Source organism: Geospiza fortis, unplaced genomic scaffold (genome assembly GCF_000277835.1).
Source record: "Geospiza fortis unplaced genomic scaffold, GeoFor_1.0 scaffold286, whole genome shotgun sequence".
NCBI classification, from domain to species: domain Eukaryota; kingdom Metazoa; phylum Chordata; class Aves; order Passeriformes; family Thraupidae; genus Geospiza; species Geospiza fortis.
In genome coordinates, this window is record NW_005054444.1 from 143,421 (window position 1) to 143,702 (window position 282).

Genomic DNA, 282 nt, shown 5'->3' on the forward strand with positions numbered 1-282 from the left:
ATAGCTAATCTCACTCTGCCCCCTGTCAACTTGAATCCTTTTCCCCTTGTCCTGTCCCTTCATAGCCTTGTCCTAAGTCCCTCTCCAGCTCTCTTGTATCCCTCTTTAGGTACTGGAAGGGGCAGTACGGTCTCCCTGGAGTCTTCCCTTCGGAGAACAGCTCTCAGCCTGTCCTCACAGCAGAGGTGCTCCAGCCCTCAGCCATCACCTCAGCGGTTCCCTTTGCTCCCCTTTTCCAGATAAAGACAACTTAACTTGTACCCCGCTAGCGGCTCCCAGAGC